The sequence below is a fragment of the Antedon mediterranea genome, chromosome 8, assembly GCF_964355755.1.
Source record: "Antedon mediterranea chromosome 8, ecAntMedi1.1, whole genome shotgun sequence".
NCBI classification, from domain to species: Eukaryota; Metazoa; Echinodermata; class Crinoidea; order Comatulida; family Antedonidae; genus Antedon; species Antedon mediterranea.
The window spans coordinates 12,698,719-12,716,237 of NC_092677.1; positions in this window are offsets into that span (position 1 = coordinate 12,698,719).

The following is a 17,519-nucleotide window of genomic DNA, read 5'->3' on the forward strand; positions in this document are numbered from 1 at the left end:
GTCATAGGTCTGTTCAAATGCATTACAAGATAGTCATAAGGTTAGTGTTTGAACTTAATATTACAAATTAAGTGTCCAAATATACAAATACATTAGCAAATAAAAAGATTACATAATATATTGTCGAAAAAAAAAAGAACTGAAAAAAATGAAAATGTTTTGTGTATCACTATCAGTGACTGAATCTCAATGGAAAAACAACTAACTTTTTAATTTAAAAGAAAACAATTTTGTAGGCGTAAACAATACAACTCATTTTCAATTGTAAATACTGCTATGAATTAGTGACATGCATAGTGTATTCTTGCACAAACGGAAAGCATTATTAACACTGACATGTGTCTGATCACATTACTGTGTGCATGTGTATGTTACAATCATGAGGAAAGTGATGTTGCGTGTTGTAGACACATGTGGATGGTTCTGTCTACTACATATGTACGCACATTACCAACAATATGTCAAGTAACATTAAGAGCAAATATATTGTTGTGCTCACATGTGTTCTATGTTCATAGCACACATGTTCTTTTTCCCCCATTGTCTATCGATAAGATTGGTGAGTGAAAACTCTGTGTGTATTAGTGGAACATAAAATAATATTTGCACACTTACCTTATGTGCACACAATATGTTTTAGATAAGGAACAGTAATAGTTCTAGATAGATACAGAGGAGTTACATTTTTTTGAAGTCATGATATTCAGTAGGAGTGGGGAAGTTTACTATTCTCTTGAAGTTACCTTCTTCACTGGTTTAAACTAAAAGAAAAACATTAATGAAGTTGTTCATTTGGTTCCCTTATGAACATTTATTTAACTTTACAGATAGAAAATCAGAATATGTTTTTACATTCAGTATGTTCTTAAATCTCATAAAAAATACCTTTTTCTTAATTTACTATTTTTTAAAACCAGTTGGCACAGTGTATGTTCTCTTGAATACAGCAATATAAACAAAATGAAAATAATAATTAATTTTAATTATTACTATAATATTATATATTGATTATTAATATTATTGATCAAATATTGATCTTTGAAATGGAAATAATATTTTCATCTTTTGAGCTATCCTATAATTTAATTCTATAGCTTTTGTAATTTCTAATATTTTGATACTAAAAATTGGTCAAAGATTTGATATGAGATTGGAGATGAAAAGCTTAACTGTCCCCTTTGATTCTCAACTGGTAATTTCAGTACATTTTCTATATTTATTTGTGCTAACTGTCCATTACAACACCAGTCGGCTATCGTTACCTGAACGTGAAGTTCATGCTATTTATAACTTCAAAGTCTCATTATCGTCTAAAGATTGCCGGCATTATGTGTCAGAATTATCATTATGTAAGTATCTAAAGATTCCGATAATTTTCTTTCTATACATACCAATCAAAAGATAAAATACAAGGACTTTAACATAATATTTCGGGACCCAATGCTAAAACAAGGAGGGGATCATGCAAAAAAGGAATGACAGTTAAATTAATTCAAGTAATTTAATGGAATAATTGGTATGTTAAACTTTCTTAAAGATAATTTTTCTAGTTTTGTTATTTTCTTGTTTCATTATATAATTAGCCGATGCTTGGTACTTTATCTCTATTATTTAAACGTTAAGGTTTAAACCTATTTTACAGGCATCACATGTGATACATATGCAACACTGTAACATATAATTTTTCTATGACACTGGCCAAATTATAATACGGAGATACAGTACATAGAATTACAGAATTTTTTACTATGAATATAATATGGACCAAAGCATTTATGTGTCAAAATTCTTTTTATCAAACCAATTTGATAAATTATGAGATTAGATTCATTCGTACCATTGGTTTGATAAATAGAATTGTTTACACATTGTTAATTACAAACCAGATGAACATTTACAATAAAAAACATTTTTTTTATATTTTTTTTAAAAAGATGTATAATACATGTTGGTTACAAGCTTTTATTTAAATTGGGATGATGATGATGAAGGAATCACTAGCATGATTCGTGAGAAAATTGATTGTTTTATTCAGTACATGTTGTAAAGGTTATTATTGTTTGTTTGTATGAGCATTCCTTACTCCAGACAAGTTGTAATTATCGTTTATCTCTGTCAGGCTACCATTCCACGTGGCCTTGGAATAATTAGTAATTACTTCACGACAGTTGATGATAAGTAAGGTTTTAAAAAAAAATGTTTATAAAAAATAAAATAAAATAAATTTGCTTTGTTTTCTTTATTATTTAGGCAAATTGCCAAGGATAACCATTATAATTATTCACGATTTTTCTTAAAAGTGGCAATCCTGTCACAGGACAAACATATTTATAAGATGCTTAAGCTATATCTACACTATCAAACTAGTTTGACAAAAGTGTAATATGCCCAAATATGATAGTGATATGCCCAATTGTGGTAGTGATATGGTGTCATCTTGTTCATGGGCACATCAGAATTTGTTGTCACATAAAGTTTGATAGTGTAGACAGAGCTTAAGTAGAGTTAGCTTTTTTTTGTAATGAGAAAAATCTTTAACATCTGACAGGATTTGAACCCAAGGCACCGTGATTGGTAGGTGAGCATCTCAACCACCAAAAGTAATCTAAACCTTAAATCAGGCTACAATATTTTTATACTTTTCAACACATTGGTAATAATCTCTGGCTATGACATGAATAAATATATGTATATATTTTCTATAAAAAGAATAAAAGTTTTACCTACACTCCGGTCATTATGATCAGCCTAGTTTGCAAGCCTTAATCATAAGCATACTCAATGTATTATCTATATTAAGCTGAGAAAATATATATGACAATTGAAGATCGAGAGAAAAAATTCAAGACGAATCGGAATTAATCCAAGTATTTTTATCGTACATTTTATGCTATCGCTTCTGTCTGTATAATTTGAATCTTAAGATTGATAACAAAATAAAATCCTAATTCAGTAATAGAAAGTAGTAACTGATTCCAACTCACTATTAATATATTTCTATATAGTTTTTTTTAATATATATATATATTTTTTATTGTAATCTCAATACTTAGAATTGGCAGGTTTCTTGCTGTATGTCATTCAGTTGTAAATAAATATAAATTGGAAATATTAAAATATCAAAATTAGTGAAATATATTTTTTTTCTAAAGTCAAATAAATTTTCTATATTAAACTACTTTTTTCTTTTTGAATAAACTTAATGAACTGCTTAGAAATATGTTTAAATTCTAAGAATCATTATAGTTACTATAGGTTAAGTGTAAACAGTGTTGAAAAATAATGTGAAGATAATATTTATAATAGAAATAATATTTTGAAAATGTAATTTAAAAAATTTGGATTTAGATGAGCAAAAGGATTACTTTAGGATGTTTAACAGGTAATTCACCCATAAGGTAATATGTATAATTTCTAGTTTTGTTTTCTACGAACGATTAAATACACGGTTTAAGATGGCGTCTGTTCTTAATTGATTAAAAATGTTGATTCATAATTTAAGTGATTTTGACCTTGACGGAATCCATGTCGCATCCCAGAACAAATGAAAACATTTGCTAAAGATAATTCTTTTCATGATGCTACTATCATTTAACTCGTTGCTATGACTACGGCCGCTCATAATGAGAAGAAGAAGTTGAATTGGAGCGCACTGAATGTGAATTTGTTAATTTGTTTTCATTACCAAAGGATCAAATTGAGATTAAAGTAGCAGATTTTAGCTTTAAATAAGTTGCCTAATGGACAGTAAAAGAAAAACCCATCTCCTTATCAACAAATGTACTTAATTGAAAGAAAAAGAAAATATACATTTTAAATCAATTATAAAAATAATTATCTTCAACAAAAACAATTTAAAAAGATGCTTTTGTTTCTAATTCAATTTCAAATTATTTGCACAAACATACATCTAGTAACATATGTGAAATATAATAAAACAAAGTATCCGGATGTATACACAGACTAAAAGTTTTTTGTCTTTTTATTGCATGGGAGGGACGAAGGGGGGAAGAGGACCGGGTTTCTGTGTGTGCTTTTTAAAGTCATAAAGTCAGAAGACTTTAGGAAATAGTTATACATTGTCATTATTCGTTAAATATTTTATATGAAAAAACAAATAAAAAATGCATGGCAATAATAATATAGATATACTATTGTACGTGATTCAATGAACTTGGACTGTAGAGGGCGCACATTTATTTTTGAACTGAGACAGGTTTATTTCTTTCTAAAACAAATAAAATGATTATATAATATTTAAATCTAAATACATATATTTTCAAATATAATATAGTGATGAAATTTGATATAAATTTTACTAATACCAGAAGTTAATGAATAAAAGAGTTTTGAAAAATGATAAATAGTACAATATAATAGAAAATGTAATTAAATATACAATTAGAAACTGAAATCACTAAACCCAAAATGTGGTTCGGTCTGTTTTACATTAGAAATCAGTGCACAGTTTAGTTTGGATTTAATAATTATATATATAGGGCCAATGTGTAACTCTACCCAAGTAAACGATACAAACTGAACATACCAAATATCATGTCAGTTACCTACACAGTGTAAGCTGTAATATTATTATAATCACAAAACGAGATTAGAAACGGTCTCTAGCGAACGAAATTGAACCAGTGATTGCTCATTTGGCCCGCATTCCGCACTGTTTTCCTTTCATCAAACTAATGAAGTGTCCATATAAATAAGCACGGTGAGCCGATTGACGAGCAACTTGCTAATTGTTATGTTGTTATTCCAGAGTAGAGGATCTCGGTTGGATACCAGACGGTGAATCGGTTGATGATCTATAAACAAAGTTTGGAATGTTTGGGACATGGTAACGGTAGTGATTAAAACCAAAGCTTAGTTCACCCCTGTTTTCAAAGCTGTCAGTTGGAATTCATCAGTGTAGATTAACGCAAACAAACCTACCTGGGGTAACTTTTAAATGATGTATCGCGCTTCATTTCACGATGAATTAATCCTGTATCATTTCAATTTCACACCTGTATGGAGTCAGGTGACAAGATCAGATACCAAGCATTTAACACCTATATGCAAATGAGGGGTGTTCTAACAACTACAGGTCTAAGAACATGAACAAATGAAGAAGGTGTCTGGATTAACTGAAAGGAGTAATAATAAAATTAACTGTATTATCATCAGGAAGCTTTTGACCTAGGAGTCGGGACCCACTCATATTGTTCTTGGACCTAGAACCCGCAAAAAACTATATTGACGTACACTGAATAAACATGACGTAACTAGTTCCCTGGTCCTAAGTCATCACAAATGGAAAGCTCCTTATTAAGAATTTGAAAAAAAAAAAGTAAAGTAAAATTATGCATGATTGGGTTTGGTTAAGAAACTTTATGGGCGTTAAAATGATTCTGCTATGTCTCTGCTGTAATTCTGGTTCAGTTACTGCAGTAGAAACATTTTAACAAAGTCCATAAAGTTTAATTACAGACGCAAGATCATAAGAACCGCGGATTTATATGAATCTGATATGACGAGATGTTAAAGCCAGTGGTAGTTAAAATGCAACGAGAGATATAGACTACTGCCTGTTGTGCCGAGACCGTAACAACCGGCGTAATCCGTGTTCTAATGTGCGTATCATGTGGGATAACACTGTAATGATTATACGAAAGTAATATCATGTTGTAGGGGTCACACTGAGAGCATGTCATTGACCTTATCATAGTTTACATTATGTTAAAAAAACAAATTTAATTTTCTGTTTACTTTAAAACTTTAAATCTTTTAAGAAGTATTGCTTAATAAAAATAAATCTAAATTTAAAAAAAATAATAATTAAGTTTAAATAACTACTTTCCTATAATAATAGATTTAATTAAATATATTGATCAATTGATCAACAAATCTTATATGTCACATCACATAAGAAACTATAAATAAATATAAATGATACGTAAATATTATGATAAAATCATAATAATGGCGATTATTTTGATAATAATGATGACGATAATGCTTATGATAACTATATTGATAACAAAAATGAGAAATCAATTCTTATCACAATGAAGATCATGATAACTATATGTTGATATTATGATAATGAAAAATGAAATTGATCAATTGATTAATGTACAATAAGGATAATGATAAAAATGATTATTATTATTATTGGATAACTATGATAACAATAATTATAATGATATAATACGATAAAATCTTGATACTGTAAGATTCTCCATTAAAAATAATTAATTATTAGAAAATCCTCATAAGACAAAAAAAAAGACATAATGATTTCAACCTTCGATAAAATAAATAAATTTATCATTAATTATTTAATATACTTTACTACTTACCCCTCCAAGGCCGAATGATAATTAATTGTTGTCGGTAGAACACTAGAGGGAGTATACACAATGAACAGTTTCAAGGTCAACTCCCACAATAGTAATCTTCTATATTATTATATATAACATTTTATAAATTGATAATTTTTTTTTCATGACAAGGAGAACATCTCCAAGGATAATGATATCACTTTAAAAATAAGAAAATGTATTCACAAAAAATTATTAATGACCTTGAAGAGAAGCAACGGAATTAGAACAACACATAATAACGATGATTATTTAACGCGCTCTGCGAGTCGTGTGTCGACATGTGCTGAAGTATGCCAGTGTTATACCTATATCATTTTTTTACGACGATAAACATCAAAGAGGAGCGACAGAGTTTGCAATCAAAGTAAGGGCAATATGTTGTTAAATGTTCGCATAAGGATTGCCAAGGGAGCCAACGACATGGTGCTGGAGTCTTGTTTTTCTTTTGTGTACAAATTAGTTTTGATTTCAATGTGTTAAATAAATGATTATAAAGTTTCTTATTAGCAATACTCTTAGTTATTAAGGAAATCATATAAAATGATATAAAATTTCCTTTCCCTAAATGTTTCATTGAAAATAACATTCATCTTATTCTTACTACAGTAAGAGGATTAGAAGTATATTTTTTTTAATGCAGATAATAATGCTTAGGTTGGAATAAGGATAGTAATATAAGGCTAATGGCAAGAATAATGTAATAATAATTATGAAAGTGATGATAATGATTATGAAGATGGTAAATGATCACATGATAATGATGACAATGATATAATAATGATTAAAAAGTGTGCAAGTATAGATGATTAAGACGATGATGTAATAATCAATTATATAAATGTGATAATGATTAGTGAAGGTGATGATTTTAAGTAATGATAATACAATGATTATGATAAAGATGAAAATGATTATAAAAGTAATGATAAGCATGACTATGAGGTTAAAACCTAGCCTAGGCGTTAATTACGAGAATAGAAGAATAATTTTGTTACACTTCTATTTGATAAATTTACAATACAATACTGCACAATTTCCCTCAATAGCACATTATTATAAAACCACTATTTCAGCTAATTATCCACACAATTATGTATACATTAATATTCATTATCCTCTGTAAAGGTGTTGTGTATTAGAGGTAGGGCATTATATGGATATCACAGTATCGTTAGAGCAATTAACCTATTTTTTATTTTTTTGTTATCATGGCAAGTTTGCCCTAGGCTATGCTAACACCTGTTTGCATTATCAAATCAGGGCTGACAACATTTATTATTACCTTCATGAACATAACTTAAAATTCCGCATTCTTCATAATGAGAGCTTTAGAGAAGAATAGTTTGGTCAGAGATGAATTTTAAATAAAATGGGAAGGTAATGAGTGGCAATGATAATGCTTTTGAGCTTATTACCAGTATTCTTTGATTACAATAAAACATACATCTACTAGGAGTTTGGTTTAAGTAGATCTCAAGAGTGCAGGTCTCAGATTTGGTAGAAACTTGTTGGTATTTGTTTTATCATAATATTTATCCTCAACTGAGGACAAATCGAATTAGGTCCTTCATGAACACATGGCAGCGCCTGTGAACAACAGTACACTGGGGTAGCCTGTGAACAACAGTACACTGGGGTAACCCCCACCCTGTTTTCCTGTAAAATCATTGAACATTGTTAACTCAATACAACTTGCCGCAACTTAACGTCGTCTGGAAAATCTGGGGAGCATGAAATACAATAATATCTCTATGGTATAATAAAGAATTTACAAGCTATTTTTTTTATTCCATTTATTGAACCCCCTCCCCCATGTATGTAAAACTATGGGAACATTTATATCTCTCCTACTCCCTTTCTTTTCCCTTTACTTATCCCTGGCAATGAATCAATGAGCACATCATGTTTACATTTGTTTATGAGTTAAAAACATAATCCATGTAGTTATACCTCATACATCAATACATGTTTGTTTTGGAGTTTAGTTAAATCCATCTGTTTACGTCACATACATTATTAATCATTCGTTAAGAAAACGAATCACTTGAAGAATAAGCACCCCTACTTATGACATCACAGCCCTCTCAAAGATGTGGAATTAAGTCCTTCAGTGTACCTCTCTGCTCTTGGCATTTTTAATTTGTTTTTCTTTTGTGTATGATGACATGGTCGTCATAGTTTATGATTAACTGAGTTGCATATGGAATGGAGCTATGTTCAAGTAATTAAGTGAGATGTTTCAACTCTCTAGGCACCAAGAGTTCTGGGCGATGCACATAAATCTGACAAAAATGAGGAAAAACCGAATGAATAGTGTAGTAGCCAACGAAACTGTCAAAACCTAGCCAGACCGTTGCTGATGGCCTGGGAATTTCTGTTAGGAACAATTCACGATTAAACCCTTAGCTTATAATTTGCATTTTTATAACAGTTGAGGAATTTTGTAGGTACAATAATAATAATTAAATAATGTCCTGAAAGAATGCTGCATCATCAATCATAATAATAGTCACAAGTTTGTTTGCAAAATAATAATTAGAAGCTGTTCAGCCATTATATCAAATTTTAGCTCCCAGACATAAAGCCTAGTAATTCCGGTAAACTATTCATTCACTATTAGTATAGTGTGAATAATAAATGTGTTTATACAGATATTAATATTTCTTAATTAAATCATTAAATGTATTTTCTGAATTTACAGGTCACTAGCCAATTGTGGAAATAGATTGTAGAATATCAAAAGTGGTACTTCTTCAAAAGCGATACTTATTTGACAGATACATTCACCAGTTACCTATATGACAGAGATACTTCTTTTAGCATTGTTACTTATTTGAGAGGGGTTACTTAAATTCAGTAGTGTTACTTATTTGACAAGTGTTACTAGTAGCTTTGTTACTTATTTGACACAAGTAGATTATACCAGTATTACTTATTCAACAACGATACTTATTCAACAGCAGTACTTATTCACAGTGATACAGTACTTATTAAGCAGTGTTAGTTATTCAATAGTGTTTATACTTATTCAACAGTGTAACTTATTCAACTATATTTATACTTAATATTTAGCAGTGTTACTTATTTAACAGTGGTACTAATTCAGCAAAGTTACTTATTCAACAGTGTTATCTATTTAACAGTGTTATGTACGTATTAAACCATGTTTATACTTAATATTTAACAGTGATACTTATTTAACAGTGGTACTTATTCAGCAATGTTACTTTATTTAACAGTGTTTATAGTTATTCAACAATGGTACGTATTCAACAGTGTTTATACTTAATATTCAACAGTGGTACTTATTTAACAGTGGTACTTATTCAGCAATGTTACTTCTTTGATAATCCATAGAGATATTACTATAATATCTCTATGGATAATCATACTTATTTTTCTAAAAATGCAATGCCATGGCTCAAGACATGTCAGAACCCAAAGATTACAACATAATCCTTTGACTGCACTTTCAGTGGAATAAATTGTTTATTTCAAATCAAGACTTAATTGATTTATTGTGCTGAATCCAACCAGGATGATGTACGATAAGATTTATGTAATTAATGGAAACATTGGAATGTGATAAAATGATTAAGATATGGGTAATAGGCAGTGATATGGTATTTGTTTTCAACTGATATATGGAAGCAAGTCACTGATGGCTGACAGGAGGTTAGAAATAATATTTACTGCTGAAAGACAAATATTAAGACAAGTGAAAATTAAAGCAGGAAAAATTACCTATCAATTTACTACAGATTATGATTGGAGGAAGATGATGCAAACAAAGGTAGCATCACAATGTCTTGGTGATGATGCCTAGATGGTGAGTGGGAATGACAGTGGTGGAAAAGGGTGTTAATGTTTATAAACTTACACCCCTCCCCAAAATAATGTTCTAGTGACTTTTTTAAGCTGGTGGTCAACATTTTTATCAATATTAAGATGATTAGGAGTAGTAGTTTTCATCTTGTAAACAATTGTACAACATCCTAGTTTGACAAAGAGGGAGCACTTGATAAAAGAAATAACATCACAAACACTTTGAAATACATTGGTTCCCACCTGACCATGTTTTAGCATGCTGGTGCTACTCCTTGCCACCACTGAGGCTGAGTATATATGGGCCTGATCCTGCATAAGTAAGAACCTGATCTCGTATTTGTAGAGGCCTGATCCTGTGTATGAAAGAGCTTGATCTTGGGTAAAAGGGCCTGATCCCACATCTTTAGGGGCTGTAGGTCTATATGGGCCTGATTCCGCATCTGAATGCAAGGGCTTGATTCTGAGCATTTAATTAATATGCCATCTAATTGTTAAGGGTAGAATTATAAATATGCATATATCAACTAAACCTATTCAAGAGGTTATGTCCAGTTAAACCAATTTAATATTTCTATATTTTTATCTACAAATTTTTGAAATGTTGAACAATCTGTAGATTGGCATATACCAGTAAATATTATAGGAGTCAGTACACTTTTTTCCCAGCTTATCTTAACAAACATAATAGTGAATACGCCAATGAAAGAGTCTGTATTTTTGTAAAATTTTAATTTAGTTATCAATATATGGATCAGCATTATCTTGAAATACATTAAAATTCTACTGGGATACATACGCGAATGTCACATATATTTTTCATTCAAAATGATTATCTTTGACGGTTAAAATTATGTCCTCATAATCATTGTCAATGTTATAATCAAATAAAGTACATTGCCAATATTCCAGTGGGAATGATTAAGCCTGGGAAAGTACGACAAATGGAAAAACACAAGATCCAATCACCTGTTGTATAAATTCTGCAAAAGAAACTAAATTTAGTTTCACAGTGAGCAATCCCAGAAGTCATTGTGACTCACACTTAATTAACATAACTCACCTGTATGATAATTTAATTTTAGAAAGTTACTTGGCTGGTTAGGTGGGTTGAATTGTAAAGCAAAGTGTGTTGTAAATTAATATGACAGTCCTCATTTGTCGACAAATGTTGAAAATTAGATTTTTGGTAGAACTGAATCCAGGTATCAGAAAAAACAACATGAACTTGCATGCAAAATACACAATCCAGGTCCCAGCCTATTGTCTTTTAACTCCCCTTTACTTGTAGGCCTACACAATGCTGGATCTGCCTTTGGTTAGTTCCCCCAAATTTAGACAGCCTTGTTATGTAAAGCTCTGTAGGCACTTATACTCATTTATTTTTTATATATTATATAATATGTATGTAGGTTCTCAGAATACTATACAGCACATCCAGAAAACTTTTTTTTTCTGAAAATAAATGTTGTGGGCTTCCTTTATACAAATATTATTTTAATTAATATCAAACAACGATTCAAAATATTAGTATGAAATTTAAGAATAACAATAGAGTAACAATGATAATAAAGTAACAACAACAATTTACTTGGTAAAACTTTATTTTATCAACATTTTATGTAAACTAAAAAACAGCACAGCAAGTATATAACATTGAATATGTCACAGTGTTTTGTATGAGTTTAAATTAAAAAAATATATATTTATGATTTGAAAACACTTTATGTTGAATACAAACTAAATGGAAGATGGAATGATTATTAGCAATTTAATTAATCATAATATTTAACACCCGATTCACAAATGCAACAAATTACAGGTAAATTTCCTGAGATAATCTTACTGACATACAATGCTTTCACATGCTAGTATGATCATGGTGTAATACGTAATATAATCGTTAAAGCTTCAACACACAATTTTTCCCCGAGTTTGGGGCACTTTTGTGATTTTTTATATATTTTTATCATTACATTTTGGCATGTGTGAATCGAGTAATAGTCTAATTTGACAGAATTTTGAATTTTTGGCTAGTTTTCCCAATATTTAGGTTTAATAGCAATCTGTTTCTTTTCAAGTAAAAAATTTAATTTCCTAAATTGCATTTAAAATCGAGAAGACTTTAAGCACTAAATGTATATAACAAAAACTTTTTTTAAAGACAATATTTGGAAAAACCCGGAAAAATGTACTCTTTACATATAATAATAACAATAAGTTTATATAAATAATTAAAAGAAAAATAATGCTGTCTTTCCTCCTTGTTAGCATTATTTTTCTTATAATTATTTAAGTACACCAAAATAATTAGTAATAATTTTAACAAGTGAAACAGTATATTAAATTAATAATTGTCAACAAATATTTTATGTAAATAATTAAATACAATTCTTTAGGATAAACATCTATAAAACATGTATGAATAGGAAATAAACAAAAACACAGTGCAAAAACAAATTATTAGTATTTTTATAACAATGATTTTAGTAAAAATACTGCAACATTTTGCTATTTCAGTGTTTTTTTTATGCACTGCTAAAACTAAACAGTTTAAACACTGACATAGGCCTACAGTGAAAGAACTGGTAATCAGATAAACAGACAAATTTAGTTGAACTTGATTAACATTCATTGAAAGTTTGAAAAAATAATCAGCTAACTTTAGTCAGCAATTGTTATCAACAAAAGAAATCAAAATAAATTATAATAGTAGTAAACAAAAAGTGTGTGAGATTATCAAAATAATTTAATTATTATTTAATGATGCACTTGATAGATTCTTAACCTTTTTTTTTATCTTTACTAAAAATAAATCATGCTTAGTTTTAAAATCTTTGAAATCACATGAAATGTTATTCCCATTCTGTTTGTGTGAAATCAACAGAGAGAAAAAATAAAACCTTGCGTTTTCGACACGACATTAGACAACATTAAAGAAATTAAGTATTTCCAAAAATGGTAGAATTTTTAGTTTCAGTATTAATAATTGCAGCTGTTTCTATCAATTATTTAATTTGACATCATTTAGGCAGGTTGAACTTCAAACTGTCATCTCCAATTGCTTAAAATTTACAAAAGATTTGAACGTGTTGCCATGGATACATCACTTTTAAAACATTTCATGTTGTATCTAGGTGATACAGGACAGTGTAAACTAACACATTTGCCTGAGGCGGTTATGAAACTACATACATGCATATTCAATTTACAGGAAAAGTTCACTTTGATCTTTGCCAATCGTCATAGGGTCATTAATTAACAAATAAACTTCCCCAAAGGATAACTGGTTAAGAAAGTTTTATAGAAAACTAATTGAAATTTCATTTAAAAAAAAGTTCATTCATGTTTTCTAGGCATACAGGTTCGTTTGTTTTGGAGGTGTTTCAAGTTCACTTGTAACGGGTACAGATAGTCTGGAAAACAAACAGCTGTAGCACTCCATAGGGGCTTAGCATAAGGGTTTCCCATAACATAGGCTCGTTATGAAATTATGCATACAAATCACCACCTTCGGATAATTAATTATCTGAAAGTATTTAAAAGGGCAAAGTACACAAAGAGCGTGAGAAAGGTCAAATTGGTTTATCTATGTTAAAAAATGCTAACTATATATTTAAACGCATAAAAAAAACAAATTATTAATTATTAATTCCCATAAGAGTGGGAGTGGCCATGGTTAAGTGGGAAGACTACAGGGTACAGCAGCACTAAGACTTGCTGCATATATGTACACTCTTCTGTGACAATTGTTAAAACTATTCAAAAATCCCTTATGCCATAAATGGAAGCACCTTATTAGGTCGTGGATTACTAGTAGTATTGAAAAAAAGAAAACATCAAATCATCTATTTATTTATTGTTCCACTCATTTCTATTATATGTATTGGCTTTGGCTCACTGTTTTATAAAATGAGTGAGGGCGCTAGAGTAAAATAATGAAAACAGAACTGGATAACCAATCAAAGAAAACATGGTCCGAAATTGTCAGTATATTGCGAATATTTTAGAATAAAACTTCAATCGAAATATATTTAATTTAAGTTATATTTATTATTTCACTACAAAAAGTGGGAATTATAAATATTACATTTTCAATTACAAAAATTATGGGAACCAAAAAATAAATTGAAAATTATAAAAACATCACAATATTTCTAGAATACAAATGTAATTAGCATTTAGGAAATCAAAGATGGTTATTGTATTTTATACATGTGAAATCTAGTAGTGTCAATTTGTGAAAGAGTGTTAAATTGTAGATAATTTAGGATAGATACAAATCTCATTAAAGTAATATATGTAAAATCAACCAACGTTTCTTAGAAATTAACATTTGTTGTTGATAATCACAGTTATATTGTGATTCTGAGTTTTCAGTTTTAAACATTTAAAGTATTTTTAAAAAATAGGTAATTTTGCAATTATGCAAAAACTTTGGTAATAACTACTGTACCTTCAAAAGTGGACTCTAAAAACAAGAAATTATCTCAAAACTTGAATTATATTATGTTCCAAGAGGTCACAAATTCTTTCTAACTATTGTTTTTCTAAGCCTTAGTGTTAATAAAATGTTAACGGCATTCAGTTTCTGTTTCATAGAAAATGTTTTTAACTTAAAATTTATGCAGGTATATAAAATATAAAATAAACTGATGATTGTAATGTTGTGGGTAACTTTGGTTTAATGTGAAAACATGGATCTTTTGGCTAATAAAAAGTTACAAAATTATATAAACAAAGACAACTATTTATATCTTATAAACCACTTTATATAACAATACCATAATCTTCTGTTGAGTGACATACCAGATGGATGAATATAAATATATGGTGTCAGTCACCACATAAAAATTAATTTCATAAAAGTCTTACAAGCATATGTACATACGGGCAGAAATATTTAGTGGGCATCATACTAAATATGAACTTTGTTCGTTCGCTTCAGGGTATGTTAGTTACATAAGTTTTGGTTGTGGACAGACAAATGAGCACAGTTTGGAGATGAACATTTTTGTCTGTGATTATTGAGGACTTTTGAAAAAAAAAAGGTTTATTATCATTACCGTAAATGTATTTATATAGTGTCAGAAATAACAATAAATTTAACTAATTTTTTTGGTATTTAAGTAAATTAAGAGAATATTTATAATTACAGCCTGTCCAAAATCTTGTAATAATAATAATCAACACAGAACAGATCATAGAGGATAATACTGTCAAGCTATCATAGACATTCTAGTACTGTATCATCAAGACAGTATAAAAATAGTTCCAAAAAAAGGCACCCCCACAATAAGCACACTTTAATTGCGGGGTCCTACACCAGTTAATTTGGCCAGTTGACCACCACATGCCTGTAGGTGTTTATTGCACAATTTACAGTCAAATTTAGTAAAGATCACTGTGTATTATTAGTAGGAAGTTGAAAGCTTAAAATAACCCTGGGAATCCAGGCCAGCTCTAATGAAATGGGTCAAGAAAAAAAATTAATTACATCTGCTAACAAGGACCAACCAATCAACAAAGTTCATAAAGTGTTAATTTAAATACTTCTTCCATTAAACGACTCTTTTTTATGTTCATTTTGGGACTGTAATTGATAGGCATAGCCAACGGGAAATTACTGCTGGTATTAACCTTGTTAGATTGGTTGATATATTTTAATAGAGCTTTGTGTGTGGGAGAAGGGGAGGGATGTGGGTACTGTAATTAAAAGAAAAATAATTCTATGCCAGAAAACAAAATAATGCCTCTTAGTCGTGTTCTTAGTACTATCTTGTTTACGAGAAGTTATATAGAACTATATAATAATTTAAAACCTTAAGTTGAAAAGTGACAGAAAATCAGCTGAATACAAAAAAGACAATTTATGTAAAGCTTGGTTCCCACTAGAAATGCAGGAACCAATGACAAGTGATGGTTTAAATAATTTATTGCTTGTGATAGGTCAAATCTTACGCTACGTCCTTGCTTTGCATCTCTATTGGGAACTAAGCATAAGAGATACTGACATTCTGCCAGAGAGATGGACACTGGTGTGCCAAAGGAACATCTTCCCAATATACAGTCCGAGTAAGATATCTCTAACTATTGTACTGCCAATTACCTAAAGCTCTGTCTGCACTATCTAACTTTGTGACAAAAAATGTGATGTTTCCATATATGGACATCATCATCATCACTACCATATCTGGGCACATCAAACTAGTTTGATAGTGTAGACAGTAAAGACAATCCATAGTGAAACCTTAAAATTTAATTTTTTCAACAACAGAAACTGAATGTCAGAGAAGTTAGACGTTGAGTTGCAACTATGTAGATGAGAGGAACAACTTGTTAACGCTTCATACAAACAATTGAAAGAATCCGCAGACTTAAGACAAAGAACGATAAAAACAATGTAAGTACAAACTGTAAATCCCTTAAAGGTAATTAATATAACGATTTAAATTTATTCGTTACTTAAAAAGTTTCTCTTTGCGACAAAGATGATTTTTGAATTGATTCAATATCAAACACAATGATACAATACGAAGTAGGTGAACTAGAGTTTAATCGTAAATCACTTAGTCTTAGTTAGATGTAAATGAGCGGTTAAGTTGTCTTTTATCAAAGTGAGATGCCGGGGTTGGATTAAGGAACATTTAATTCCAGCAATGAATGTTCCATTCAAGCTAAAAATAAGAAGCGTTATTTACTTTTATTGCTTTTACTATTTGAATAATTAATTTTTGGAGCTTACATGTATAATGTCATGTTGTTGGCTTTATACCTCAAGACTAGATGGAGGACATTCTGGATATTAACCAGAAGTATAGGGAAAGATAATGAAGATGATACATAGCTTTAATAAAGATTGCGATAAATCTTAATACCAGATATACCTATAACAAACTATAGTAGTGTACTATAAACATGAAACAAGTAGGCTACATCTGCAAGATGGAAAATAATTACACAACCCCAAATTCTTCTGTTTTGTACAGAACAGGTTGGATAAATTTTAATAACAGGAGAATATGAACTTATCATTACCACCAAGAAGGAAAATTTTGTTTCATCTCTGTTTGTTTTTCTGTCCATATGCAAGATATCCTAAAAGTGTCAATCACTAATTAGTTATTAATTTTGGATGATTAATACAGTAAAGACAACTAACATGTGTAGTCCTATTGGATTAAGTCTTTCATTGGTGAAGGTCTTTAAAGAGGGAGACCTTTGAAATAAACAAACCTAACTTTACGTAGAAGAATTAATAACAGATAAGCATGGGAAAAGCTCTCTGAAAACAATACCACCATGCCAATATGAATCTTA